Here is a 14,602-nt window from a genome sequence, read left to right on the forward strand (position 1 = left end):
AGTATTTAGGACGTACTCCCTGGTTCTGTAGCATTCGGTGTTACTCACGAGACACCCACCACTATTCTGATGATTGTCTCTTTTCTGGGAGACCATTATGCCTTGAATTGTGTGCGCATGAGTGCTAAGTCACTTCAGTCATGTCCAGCTCTTTGTGACCCCATGGACTGTAGCCTGCCAGGCTCCTCTGTCCATGGAATGTTCCTCACCAGAACACTGGAGTGGGTTGCCATTTCCTTCTCCAGGGGATCTTCCCAACCCAGGGATCGAACCTGTATCTCCTGTGGTTCCTGCACTGCAGGCAGATTCTTTACCACTGAGCCACTGGGGAAGCCCTCATTGAATTGTGTTCCTTTCCCCAAAGATATATTAATATTTAAATTCTAGTCCCTGGCAACCCAGAATGTGACCTTATTAGGGAATGAAATTACTGCAGATGTAATTAGATAACTGAAGATGGGGTCATGCTGCTGCTGGGGTCATACCAGAATAAATTTGGGGCATATTTTATGGATTTTCTCTAATGGTAATAAGTGAGAAATGTTTTTTTTTTTTAACCTTTTCTAGTTTATTCTCTCAAAATAGTCATATCACATTTAAAAAATCTAAATGTATGTGAGGTGGCTTTATTTATTCTTTAAAATTTTGTTTATTTTTATCTTTGGCTATGCTGGGTCTTTACTGCCACTTGGGCTTTTTTCTAGTTTTGGTGGGTGAAGGCTAGTCTTTGCTGCAGGGTGCGGGCTTCTCTGCAGTGGCTTCTCTTGCCGTGGAGCCTGGGCTCTAGGCCCACAGGCTTCGGCAGCTGCAGCTTGAGGGCTCAGTAGCTGTGGCATGTGGGCTTAGTCACCCCACAGCATGTGGATTCCTACCCACTGGACCATCAGGGAAGTCCTTAAGTGGCTTTATTGCTATAATTATATACACTGCCCACTGCTGAGCCTAGTGATGCACAATTGTGACACTTTCTTTTTAACAAAGATTTTAGCTTTCCCTGGAGTTAATAATTACCTGTTTTTCTATTTACTTAGTTCATATATGTAAAATAATTGGAACAGTGCCTGGAAAAGAGTAAACACTATTGATGTGTTTGCTCTTCTCATTTGACTGTTTTCTCACACCCTATAACAGCTCTATTAGATTACGTAAAGCTGAGTTAATTTTCCACGTCATCAAACCCATCAAATACTCTATATATTCTACTTTTCTCTTGCAGCCTCTTGGTGCCTCCATCCTCCTGATTCTATCAGGGACCCATTGCTCTCTAAATAGATCCTTAGCTGTATGCTAGAAATCCACCCACCATTGTCCTTAGGGTTCCCTTCCCCACTCCCCTGCAATGGGTTTTCCATGCCTTGATTCACCTCCCTGTTTAATTGGAACATCTCCTCCAGTAACTTCCTGAGAAAGGGTAAGTGAGCAGGAATTGAATTTTTGAGACTTGACATGTTAAAATATTTCTCTTCCCTGATGGCTCGGATAGTAAAGAATCCACCCACAATTCAGGAGACCAGGGTTTGATCCCTGGGTCGGGAAGATCCCATGGAGAAGGAAATGGCAACCTGCTCCAGTATTCTTGCCTGGAGAATTCAATGGACAGAGGAGCTTGGTGGGCTGCTGTCCGTCACGTCACAAAGAGTTGGACACGACTGAGTGACTAACACTACATCAATTTATAATCTGGGTAGTGTTGAAATTATTTTCCCTCAGAATTTTGAAGTAATTTCTCCATTTTCTTGGCTCCCTTATGTTCCTATGAAGAAGTCCAATGCCATTCATATTCCCATATTTTTAATATAGTTTAATGTGTATTATCTGTTCACAGTATGATTAAATTAGAAATGAATAATAAAGAGGCTTCTAAGAATCAACTTCTATTGGAATATTCAAAATGAGAAGCTACATAATACATAAGTTAAAAGAAATAAACTACAGCAAAAAAGAAGTTAAGACATATAAAAACTGAGAAGACATAGATTAAAAGATACAGAGAAAAATATATATATTTATAGATTCTTATAAAATGAAATTCAAAAATGTTTTTTAGTGAGCTAATAATTCCAAGTCAAGGGTAAAAAGTAAAGGACTGCTGTTATCAAAGGGATAACAGAACTGCAAGTAAAAAAATACAACTGGTAATTGAAGAGAAAAATTGAGGAACATTTAGGAGATTCCTTTGTTCTGAAGTTTTACAGTGATATACTTTAGTGTGTTCTTCGCATCAGGTGGCCAAAGCACTGGAGTTTCAGCTTCAGCAGACTCATTGGAAAAGACCCTGATGCTGGGAAAGATTGAAGGCAGGAGGAGAAGGGGACGACAGAATGAGATGGTTGGATGGCATCATCGACTCGATGGACATAGGTTTGAGCAAGCTCTAGGAGTTGGTGATGGACAGGGAAGCCTGGTGTGCTGCAGTCCATGGGGTCACAAAGAGTTGGACACGACTAAGCGGCTGAAGAGAACTTTAGTTTAGGACTTTGGACTTATATCTTTTTTTACTTATGACTCAGGGAGAATTTTTGTTATCTCCATTCCAGGAAATGTTCTTGCATGTTTTTCTATGATAATATCCTCCTATTTTCTCTGATCTCTCTGGAAACTCTTATCATTAGGATGTTCAACCTCTTGGATTAATCTTTTAATTTTCTTGTTTTTCCTTTCTCCCCCAACCCCCGCTTGTCTTTTTATTCTGCTTCCTGGGAAACTTTCTTGACTTTATTGTAAAGTACTTTTTTTGAATCTTTTTAAAAAAAATTGAGTTATCATATTTTTAATTTCCAGGAATTCTAACTTATTCTCTGAATGTACTTTTTTTGTGATTGCATTTTTCTTGCTTTATAGATTACAATATTGCCCCTTATTTCTCTGATCATAGTAGTTACATTTTCTTTGAAGTTTTTCATGCTCTCTACATTAATTCTGTTGCCTCTTTGTTCAGATTTCTTTTATCAAGTAGGATGTTTTCCCTGATTTTTTGGAATTAATTGTCTGTTCATCTTTATGAGTAAGGTATTTAAATCCAGATATAGACCCTGAGTGCACTGGTGATCTCCAAAGAAGGCCTGTAGAGGCCAGAGGACAGTTTTCATTTGAGATTTGTGAGTCTTTTCCTGCTTTTTAAGTTTGTTTTTCTGCAGGGCTCTGTGCTCTGTGTGCTTCCATGGTGTCTGACTCTTTGCAAACCCATGGACTGTAGCCCGCCAGGCTCCTCTGTCCATGAGATTCTCCAGGCAAGAATACTGGACTGAATTGCCATTTCCTCCTCCAGGGGATCTTCCTGACCCAGGGATCAAACCTGAGTCTCTTGAATCTCCTGCGCCGTCAGGTAGGTACTTGGGTACTTTCTCATTGTCACGCAATGATCCTCAAATCAAGGGGCTGCTCACCAACCCCATCTCATTTATATATACAAGAGTTTACTTTTAACCTATTTTCAGCAGAGTATAGCCTCAAGGAGGAAAAAAAAAAAAAAACCCATGGTGTCTTAGAGGGTAAGATAGGGTTGGGACGGGGACCCATGGGTCTAAATTGTTAATATTGGAACTTTCAACCACTTTTCTGTGTTTGGCTGCCCACCCTGTCCTTGAGCCTCTTTTGATACCTTGTCCTGTTATACTCTTGTCTGGAGAATCCCATGGATGGAGGAGCCTGGTATGCTACAGTCCATGGGGTCGCAAAGAGTTGGACATGACTGAGCGACTTCATTTCATTTTTCATTTCCTGTTAGTTTTCAAGCTTTTCTCTGTTCCTGGAGGGGTGAATTGGGTTGATTCCTCTCTTTACAGGCACTTAGGATTGACGTGTTCTCTCTGCTAAGTCATTTGTTTTTCTCCGTCTGTAGTCCATCTTCTCATATAGCGTGTTAAGATGTCTCTTTGTTTCTTTGAAGAAGAAGTGCATTGATTTTTTTCTACTTCTTATTGTTATTGGGGGGAAATTTTGGAAGGAGAAGATGGCTGAAATGGATTTACTCTGCCATCTTAAAATGAGAACCTTTCTTGTGGAAGCTTTTAGAGACTTTTCTTTATCGTCATGCTTTAAAATGTGATAACCTGTTAGAAAAATATTAGGCCATGGAGCTGTGTCTCTTTCCTATGTTTTTTTTTTAAAGCTCTTTCTATTTTTAGCTGTTATGCTCAGAGAATCCTAAATTCTCAACTAGGGATCCTTTGGGAGGAGGGATCACTCAAAATCTTCAGTTGAAAAGAACAAGCAGGTGTTCTGCCCGAAGGGGAGGTGTAGGGTGGGGAATGCAGGTTACACACTTGGGTGGCAGTGCTCTGCGCACAGAGGGTGCGGCTGGGGAGGAAGGGAAACTATTCCGAGCCCAGGTTTTTGGCTAGTGTCTCTGGTTCCAGCCCCCTATCTTGGTGAACCTTGGTTTCAACCTCCTAGTGGTCTCACCACGTCTGGGCTTCTCCAGAGTTTTGTGTTACAGGATATCATTTTTTCACACATATGTCACTCTGCTAATGCACAAAGCTGAGCCTCCATCCATCCTGTGCCATCAGTCACCTTTCTCCATGCCATTTCCTGGGACCTGAATGAAATTCCTTAACGGCAAAAGGATTTTCTGAATGAAATTCCTTAACGGCAAAAGGATTTTCTGCAAGTACTATCTTCACTGTGAGTTTAAATATTTTTTACTTCTGTGCAGTTGTAGAAATTGAGAGAACAGAGTCTGAAGATGCCGTGCTCAGAAAGTGCCACTGCTTTTTAACTGTAAATCTTTAGGCAAACTAGTTAGCATCTCTCTGCCTCAATTTTTTAATCTGTAAAGCAAGAATAATAATAAGACTTCCCTTGTAGGATTTTGTGAGCCTTAAATGAGGTAATCCAGGTAAAGAAAGGAAAATTTGACATGTATTAATAAGCTGACTCATAGCTGACCTTTCAAAAATGTCATTCATCACTATTTCAGTGCAATACTAGCATGGAGAAAAATACAAGCTTATTTCAACCCACTGTCATTTACTGGAAGTCTGATGAGCTTTCCTGAGATTTACATATTTCACACAACTGTTTGAGGAATAAACTAATGTATGGAAAACACATAGCACAAGGCAGACCCACAGTTGTTAACAGTCACTGAAAAGGTCTTTGTTGAATGACTATTGAAGATAGAGTGTTATATAGGGAAGCAATGCCAAGCCTAGGTGTTGGATGACATGCATTTAGTCCTCCTTGCCACTGTCTTTCTGTGACTCAGACAAATCAATGAACCTTTCTCAGCCTGTTTCTTCTTCTGAGAATAGGGATAATAATAGCAGATAGTTTTCTAAAAATATAAATTTATTTATTTTAATTGGAGGCTAATTACTTTACAATATTGTAGTGGTTTTGCCTTATATTGACATGATTTGATTGACGCATTTGAATTGTGGTGTTGGGAAAGATTTTTGAGAGTTCCTTTGACTGCAAGGAGATCAAACCAGTCAATCCTAAAGGAAATTAACCCTGAATATTCATTGGAAGGACTGATGGTAAAGCTGAAGCTCCAATACTTTGGCCACCCGATGTGAAGAACTGACTCGTTGGAATGACCCTGATGCTGGGAAAGATTGAAGGCAGGAGGAGAAGGGAACGACAAAGGATGAGATGGCTGGATGGCATCACTGACTCAGTGGACATGAGTTTGAGCAAACTCTGGGAGTTAATGATGGACAGGGAAGCCTGGTGTGCTGCAGTCCAGGGGATTGCAAAGAGTCGGACACGACTGAGCGACTGAACTGAACTGAACTGAATGATATTATAATGATGAGTTCTATGATAAGTTTATACAAGCTATAAAGTGCTTTATAAGAGAAAAACAAATATGGTATATTAATGCATGTATATGGAATCTAGAAAAATGGTAGAGATGATCTTATTTACGAAGCAGAAATAAGAGACACAGACAGAGAAAACAAACATGTATGGATACCAAGGAGGGAGGTGGGATGAACTGGGACACTGGGATTGACACATGTAAACTGTTGATACGATGGATAAAACAAATAATTAATGACTACTGGATAGTACAGGGAACTCTACTCAACGCTCTGTGGTGACCTAAATGGGGAAGAAATCCAGAAAAGAGGGAATTTATAGCTGATTCACTTTGTTGCATGGCAGAAACTAACATTGTATAGTAATTATACTTCAATAAAAATTGATTTAAAAGAAGAAAGAGAAAGAGGAAGACCCAACCCCAAAGTGCTTTATAAAAACTACTACAGTATATGAAGGTGTGCCTGCCCACACGTGAGCACGTGAGTTAGGCAGTTTGAAAGATGAGATGTGAGCACCCTTATGATGTCAGAGGGGCCAGGACATTCCACCGACTCTTAAAATTGTTGCTTACTCCAGATATGGTGACAAGGTCTTTGTGCCCAAGAACAGTTTATTAGTGCCGCCGTCTCCAGACTTGTGTTCAGTGCTTATCCACTGTCTGTGGTTCTCAGTGAATCCAGTCAACAGAAAAGGCCGCCCATCACGGGTCAGAGGGAAGGACTTCCTGCCAAGTTGTTTCTTTCACCGAAGTTCACCAGACAGAATTTGGATTAAAAGGAAGAGACCAGAGGCTACCTATCTCTGGGTCTTTGCCTGGAGACCCAAGATTACAGATACATTCCTCAGAACCAAGAGAATTCCAAATTGTTTTTTGGCAGGGGGCGCTGTCAAGAACCTATTTTTTTTTTTTTTTTTCGTAATTTTCTCAATCAGCACTAAGCAAAGTTCATAAATGACCAGTGAGAGAATAAGATAATGAGATGGAAATCTAATCCCCAAGCAGCTCCCACCAAACTCGCAAGAAACAGCTGCTATGTCAACTTCTGGGGAACCCTCCTCAGCGCCCAGGTCATCTCTCTTTCCCTCCAACAGACCCAAGCACTGACTTTCTCCATGGAGACTGTTTACGGGGAAGCTAATTAGTTTTCCTCATGCAAAAGCCCACTTTTGACTTTGCAGCTGTGCTCAGCCTCATGGGGGAGACTAGATCTGACTTTCAGCACTCCTGACTGTACATTGGATGGCCTAAAAATACTCACAAATTGGTCTTCTCCTTCCCAATCGGGTTGGGCTCTCATCGAGAGGCAAACCCTTCTGAGAATTCTGCGGGACTATTACTTCCCAAGGATGGCATCAGCTATAAATAGCAGTGCCTTCCAGGTAGTGTGCTGCTGGCTGGCAAGCTCTGAGCTTGCATTATTCCAGGGAAGATTGAATGCCACTGGAGGATTCTGGGAACGAGAAGGCTGGCCTGGCTCTTGGGGCTTGGAAAAATTTACAGGGATCCTCCCTGGAGCCCCTTCTCTGTACCAGCTTCTCTCCCAGCTGGGCATAGGGGCAACACATATGCATAAGACAAGCTTCAGCTTTTCAGGATCTTGTTGCAGACAGTAGAGCTGCCCAGTAGGCATGAAGGGCAAGTCAGAGTTATAATTTAAAAATTTCTAGCAGCCATATTTTTAAAAGTACAAAGAAACAGGCAAAATTCATTTTACAATATTTTACATTCCCCTGTTTTGGGAGGGTATCTCCACTGTGGTTGATTTTCGTTATTTGGCATGCTCCTAAAAGTCGTAAGGTGAACTAAGAGGTAGACAGACAGAAGTGTCTGCCTCCTCCCCACTCCCTGCTACTCAGCTCCTAGTCCAGCAGTCTTTATACTCTGTTTTGGTCCATTCCCTTAGTAGTTTCTGGTTAATTTTTCCTGCCCTCATCCTATCCTTTTTCAAAAATGAGCAGATATGCTTTTAAAGAATGACCTGGAGGGATGGGATGGGGGACGGGAGAGAAAATAGGGAGGGAGGGGATGTTTGTTTAATTGTGGCATATTTGCCTTGCTGTATGTCAGAAATCTGGACAACATTGTAGAAATTAAAAAAAAAAATTCCTTCCTTTCCTATTGGAAGGGTCCACACCATATATAATCTTTGGCACTTGGCTAATTTTGACTTAAAAGTACATCCTGGAAATCTCGCCATATTGGAACACAAAGATGTCTCATTCTTCTTCTTCTTTTTTTTTTTTGGCCATGCTACTCAGCTTGCGGGATCTTAGTTCCCCTGACCAGGGATTAAACCTGGGCCCACAGCTGTGAAAGCTCAAAGTCCTAACCACTGGATCATCAGGGAATTCCCAAAGATTTCTTATTCTTAATTGCAGCTTCAGAGCCCTTCATTATATGGATACGCCAGACTTATCTCAACCATTCTCTGTGTTAGGTGTTCTAACATTTTGCAATTACAAACCATGTTCATGATTTTAAATACAAGTTGTGCAGCCTCCACCTGCCCCCCTCCAACACCAAACAATTTTCTGACTCCAGCTGAATGTCTTGCAATTCAACTCAATTCTGACACTGCCTACGGGGAGATAGCATCAGATCCCGCAGATTAAGGGCTTAGTCCTACAAGACTGTCGCCCCTCCCTAGCCCCCACATCAGATACTAATAGCAAGTCCAGAATTGTTACCTGTGCTTCTGATGGCGCGGCTGTAGAGTCGAGGTTCCAACAACCCCTTATGTTGGATTAATTTGCTAGAGCGGGTCACCAAACTCAGAGAAACATTTTTCGTACTAGATGACTGATGTACTGTAAAAGATATAATTTGGGAACAGCAGATAGAAGAGATTCACTGGCCAGTGTATGGGGGCAGGGCAGAGGAGCTCTGATGCTCTCCAACCTCTGAATGCGTCACTCTCCCTGAATCTCCACGTGCTCACCAGCCCAGAAGCTCTATATTCTCTTTTTAGACTAAGCCTTTGAAATGTGTGTATTTTAACACATTTAGCACATCTCTCTTGGGAGTCTTAACTTTTCATTGGAATGACTTGAGTTTTACTTAAATTTCCTGAAACTTGCTGTAGAAAGAGTGGATTCACAACCCAGGTTATTTCAAACATCCTTACAAATTTTCCAACAGCTGAATTGAATATCGCTTTTATAATTTCTGTTTAATTAAAACAAAATAATGTGATTCATTAGTGGCACTGGCTACATTTCAGGTGCTCACCAGTGACACCTGAGCAGTGGTTGCTACATTGGATGGTGTGGGTCTATAATAAAGAGGCTGAAAGATGAGCCCCCCCTGCCTGGCAAGAGTTGGGGGCAGGTGAGGGGAAGGAGAAGGAGGAGAATGGTCCAGCAGTCTGGGCATAGCGAGACATGCAACAGGGCAGGAAGGCCCACAGGTGGAGTCTCAGTCACTCGTAGAAGGGAAAGGGCGGGGAGCTGGTGAGAGCTGGCTGCAGCAGAGCTGCTCTGCGGAACTCCGCTGTCCCTTGGGCTCGTCTGGAACCACTGCGAGCCTGCTTCCAGATTAGAATGTGTGACTGAAGCTCCTTTTTGATTTCCTTTCTTTTGGCCAACTGGGTATCTCCTCATAATTGAAGCTGGAGCTGTTATTTGTTAAGAATATCAGATATTTTACACATCCTGATTGCACTTGTTTTCATCTTTGCAATAACCCTCAGGGAAGAATTATTATTTGCAATTCCCAATAAGGAAACTGAGGCTAACGGAAGTTCAGTTAACGCTCCCAGGTTTAGCCAGGTTTGAATGTAGGTGGGTCTTACTCCAAAGCCTGTGCTCTTTTAATTCATTTTCTCATTCATTTATTCACTCACAGAGGTGAGGAAGGCAGACAAATGTCCTGCTTGCATGGAGTTTTCGTTCTTTCTTCTTCTCCTTTTTAAAAAAATATTTACCTACTTATTTTTTAATTTGGCTTCTCTGGGTGTTAATTGCAGCATGCAGGATCTTTATTTTATTTTATTTTATTTTTCATGCAGGATCTTTAGTTGCAGCACTTGAACTCTTAGTTAGAGCATGTGGGTCTAGTTCCCTGACCAGGGATCGAACCTGGGGCCCCTGCATTGGGAGTTCAAAGTCTTATCCACCGGACCACCAAGGAAGCCCCTGGAGCTGTCTTTATAACAGGAGAGGTATACAGGCATAAATAAGAAACGGTTACAAGTGTGGCATTTACATAGAGATAAATTTTTATGAAGATAAAAATGGTTGGGGTGGGGGATATTTTAGACTAGGTAATTCAGGAAGCCTCTCTTAAGGGGTTGGCATTTGAGTTGACACATAAATGAGAAATTGTAGTCAGCCCACAGGAAGATCTGAGCAAAGGGATTGTTCATCCTCTCCAGATAACCTGAAAGTCATACTCATGTACAAAGGCTCTGTTTTCAGTCTGATCACCTATTCTCATATAATCATGGAAAGCAAGGAGTCAGGGTCAGAAGTAGATTTAGCTGGCGTTTAATCCCATAGAATATCTAATTTCTGTGCAAGGCTTTGCTGTTTATAATTGTCAAATGATATTTGGAAAGGCCTTGCGAGGTAGGAAAGCATGTACATTTGCCCCAATCTTTCAGCTAACAAACAGGTAAAGAGAGATTTTGTTCCTTTCAGGGCAGTTTTTTGCTCTTAAATTCCTTACCCACTGAGCAAGGTCTGTGCTAGTTTATTAAGTCTGGCACATGGTAGAAACCCAATGGCTGTTTGCTGAATAGGAACCTGGAGATTTTAAACTTCTTCCTGGTTGTCCAGGATCCTGTAACACATGCCTCCCTTCCACCTACAGAACGAGTCTACATTCTGAGGGAGTAACTTGCTTTCGAAATCTGGTTCCTCTCTCTCCTTTACCGAAATTACCTTATCCATGCTCAGTTTTACCAGAATTTGAAGTGAGAGTCGTTAAACTGAAAAATAATATATTTATGTATTCAAAGTTTCTTCCTTCGCCAAAAAATTTAAGATGGTTTAAAATGAAAGTTTCTTAGACAGTAATGAGATTAAAGTAAATATACTGGATAGGGGAAAAAAACCTACTTGAATAGGAGAAAATAATGACAAAGTATATATATGATAAGGTGTTAATGTCCAAAATGTATGAAAGACCCAGACAACTTAATAGCAAAAAATCAAAACCACATTACAGAATAGGCAGAGCATTTGAATAGATGTTTTTCTAAAGAAGACAGACAATGGCCAAGAGGCACTTGCAAAGATGCTCAACCTCCTTAATTATCAGGAAAATGCAAATCAAAAGCACAATGAGATACCGCCTGTCAGAATGACTTACCAAAAAGACAACAAATAAGAAGCGCTGGAAAGGATGTGGAGAGAAGGGAACCCTTGTGCACTGTTCGTGGGAATGTAAATTGGCGCAGCCACTATGGAAAACAGTATGGAGAGTTCCTCAAAAGAGTGAAAACAGAACTGAGCAGAGCTGTACCTGATCCAGCAATTCCACTTTTGGGTTTTCCACTCTCATCCTAGCTCACATCCAGCCTTTAGCAGTTTCTTGGCTCTTTCAGCTGCCTGTACCGTGCCTGAGTTCCCAGATTGCGCTAGTGGTGAAGAACCCACCTGCCAATGCAGGAGATGCAGGAGCCATGGGTTCGTTTCCTGGATCGGGACGATCTCCTGGAGGAAGGCATGGCAACCCATTCCAGTATTCATGCCTGGAGAATCCCATGGAACGAGGAGCCTGGAGGGCTATGGTCCACAAGATTGCAAATAGTCAGACACGACTGAAGAGACTTAGCACGCATGCAGCGGGCCCAGCATCTCTGTCTTCTGTGGTCTGCCCCAGGTGAGCTAGGTTTCCAGGTCTGTCTTTCCTTGAATTTCAAGTTACCTGTTAGTCCCGTGACCTCAGATGTCTGATGGGTTCAAGAAAGCCAATATTTTGTATGTTATCCCACTTATTCTTGTTGTTAGGATTGAAGCGATGCTCTTTCCAGCTTTTATATATCTTAGGCCTAAATTCTCTGATTGTTTTTGTTTTTTTAACAACAAATCAATGAAAAAGAGATGTCTATATTCTCATTCACCAAAGTATCTCTCTCCATTATTTCTTGGAACTTACCCCAGTAAGGCTTGTACCCTCATCCCTATATAAAAAAAAAAAAAAATTTTTTTAAGGTTCCAATAATCTCTGTGTTGTTAAATAAGATGGATAGTTTTGAGTTCTCATCTTATTTTACCTTTCAGTATCTTTTCATCCAGATGACTTCTCACTCCTTCTTTAGTAAAATACTTGAACTTGGCTTCTGGGACACCATACTTAAAATTGCTTTACAGTGTTGTGTTTGTTTCTGCCGTACAACAACGTGAATTGGTCACAGTTATATACATGTCCTCTTCATGGTGAGCCCTCTCACCTCCCCGCATCCCACCACTCTAGGTCATCACAGAGTGCCAGGCTGGGGCCCCTGTGTTATAATGAATGGTAGCTTCCCACTAGCTCTCTATTTTACACATGATAGTGTATAAAGGTCGTGCTGCTTTCTCAGTTCATCCCACCCTCTCCTTCCCCTGCTGTGTCCACAAGTCCATTATCTACATTTGCGTCTCCATTCCTTCCCTGCAAATAGGTTCACCAGGATCATTTTTCTAGATTCCATAAAGATGCATTAATATGCAATATTTATTTTTCTCTTTGTGACTCACCATACTTTCTTGAATTTCCGCTTACATAAGTGGCTGCTCCTTCTTTATTACCTTTTGGGAGTTCCTTCTCTTTTCCTGACCTTTAAATATTGAATATCCTGGGCTCAGTTTCTGGAGCTCTTTTTTTCTTTAATGATACTTATATTCTTTTTGTGATTTTGTCTAGTCTCAGAGTTTTAAATATCATCTATCCACTGACAACCTCCCCTGAGCTCCAAATTTATACACTACTAGACATCTCATTTGAATGCCTGAGACATCTTAATTTAACATGTCTAAAACCAGATCTTCCCCCAACAAACCTGTTCATCCTGCAGACTCCCCAAACTTAGTAAATATATTCTCACTAAAAGTCCTTCTTTTTGTTCAGACCAAAAACCTTGGAGACATCTTGGCACCTCCTTTCAGATTCCACATCCAATCCATCATCAGCTCTTATTTACTACACATTCAATATCTATCCAGAACTAATTGCTCCTTATAAACTCTACTATTACTGCGCTCAGTGACACCACATTCATCTTTGGCCTGAATAGTTGTAAAAGAACTCTAACTGGGTTCTTTCTCCTGCCGTCTTTCCCTACCTAGTCCATTAATATTTTGGCCAGAAACAAAAAAGCAATAGCAATTATAATTAGTAATGTGATATTAGAAAGGTCACAACCTCTCTGTGTCTCATTTTGCTCATTTGAAAACTAGAAATGTGAGCAGAATTCTAAAGATGCCTTCTCAAAGTTTCAGTCCCTGGTTATTCAACCGAACGTTAATTTAGGTACGGTTGCGAAGGGCTTTTGCAGATATAATTAATGTCTCAAATCAGTTGACCTTAAGATATGGATGTTAATTGGGTGGCCTTACTAAATCAATTAGGTCTTTTAAAAGCAGAAAGTTTTCTTCTGCTATGGCAGAAGAGACATTCAGAGATTAAAACATGAGGGGAATAGGCTGTGCCAGTCCTCACTTTGAAGATAGAGGGGGCAAAAAGCAAGGGATGCCTTCAGCTCTTAGGAACTGAGAGTCAGCCAGCAAGTAAATGAGTATCTCAGTCCTACAACCACAAGGATCTGAATCAGCCAATAATCTGAAAAACCTTGGGAGCAAATGCATTCCTAGAGCATCCAGATAAAATCTCATTCTGGCCCATGCCTTGATTTCGGCCCTCTGAGACCCCAAGCAGAAAGCCTAAATGAGCCTGCCTGAAATTCTGACCTACAAAACTGTGAGATAATAAAGGTGTGTTATTTTAAGCCACTTAATTTGAGCCAGCTGTTATGCAATGATAGAAAACTAACGCGAGGAATAATAAGGAACTTGTTCTCTTCATGGTAGTTGACTTTTCAGAGATAAATCAGATTATGGCTTCTATTTTCTTTTGAGAAAGGGGGTTTACCATGGGCTTCCCTGGTAGCTCAGATGTTAAAGTATCTGCCTGCTGTGCGGGAGACCTGGGTTCGATCCCTGGGTCAGGAAGACCCCCTGGAGAAGGAAATGGAAACCCACTCCAGTACCCTCGCCTGGAAAATCCAATGGACAGAAGAGCATGGCAGGCTACAGTCCATGGGGTCACAGAGAGTCAGACACGACTGAGTGACTTATGTATATATGTCATATTAAATAAAAGATAAATATGTTACAGGGTTCGACTGTACCCGATCTTCACCTCTTCGGCTTCATTTACGTTTGCACTTGCTGCGTCCCAAGCCCAGAGTACACGTTCCTAGATACCTTCATGAGTCCACCCTCAGCTATCTCAGGTGTTTGCTCAAGAATCAGTGGCTTGTTTCCTTCGCTCATTAGTGGTGGAAAGTCCACAGCCACTATCTTTTCAAATACTGTCTTTAACTGATTTTTTCTGTCCTTTCTTTCTGGGACTTTAATTGCTGTGAAATCTTTTGGTCATGTGTCAGATGTATTCTATTCTTTTTTTCTGTGTTTTTCACCCTTTGGTCTCACCATCGTTTAGTCTGAATATTTTCTGTTGACCTGTCTTGTAGCTGATTACTCCTTTGTTCTTCTCTCCCTAGTTTTCTGTTAAATCAATCTATTATGTTCTTAAATCCAGATACCATATTTTAAATATTAGAACTTCTATTTAATTATTTTTTAACTACTTTCCAGTTTTCTGGTCCAATTTCCTGCCTGGTCA

At 41.1% G+C, this 14,602-nt stretch overlaps 1 non-coding gene across 1 annotated transcript; it reads right to left on the bottom strand.

Moving 5' to 3' along the window:
* Positions 1–9,828: 9,828 nt before the first annotated feature.
* TRNAG-CCC lies at positions 9,829–9,901 on the bottom strand. The gene has a single exon. It is a non-coding gene; the product is annotated as a tRNA-Gly (tRNA).
* Between the last annotated feature and the right edge of the window lie 4,701 nt (positions 9,902–14,602).

The sequence above is a fragment of the Bison bison genome, unplaced genomic scaffold, assembly GCF_000754665.1.
Source record: "Bison bison bison isolate TAMUID 2011002044 unplaced genomic scaffold, Bison_UMD1.0 scf7180017864036, whole genome shotgun sequence".
Classification (NCBI taxonomy): domain Eukaryota; kingdom Metazoa; phylum Chordata; class Mammalia; order Artiodactyla; family Bovidae; genus Bison; species Bison bison.